Source organism: Chaetura pelagica, unplaced genomic scaffold, assembly GCF_000747805.2.
Source record: "Chaetura pelagica isolate M959 unplaced genomic scaffold, ChaPel_1.0 scaffold433, whole genome shotgun sequence".
Classification (NCBI taxonomy): Eukaryota; Metazoa; Chordata; class Aves; order Apodiformes; family Apodidae; genus Chaetura; species Chaetura pelagica.
The window spans coordinates 977,511-977,876 of NW_009952574.1; positions in this window are offsets into that span (position 1 = coordinate 977,511).

Sequence of the window (366 nt, forward strand, 5' to 3'; positions counted from 1 at the left end):
CATCAGCGGCGCCTCCAGCGACTGCAGCACCTGCTTCGCGGCGCGGAGCGGGACGTCCCAGGCAGCGGCACATGCGGCAGGTGAGCTGGGCGCTGCGGTGGCCAACAGGGCTCTGTGGCACCGGGGACGTGTCCCTGAGGACACAACGTGTCAGGGCTGCCTTTGCTGGGGACACGTTTGCGTGCCGTGGTGCCCCAGCGCCCCGGTTTTGGCACGTTCGGGCGCTGCATCCTGCACGAAGCTCCTGCATCCCGTGTTTGTGGATCCTCGTCTCTCCGGAGCTGTGTTGCCTGGGGGAGCTGGGTGCAGGTGGCTGCGTGTGCCCTGGTTCTCAGCACAGCCCCTGGCTCTGGGCAGGCAGGGCTG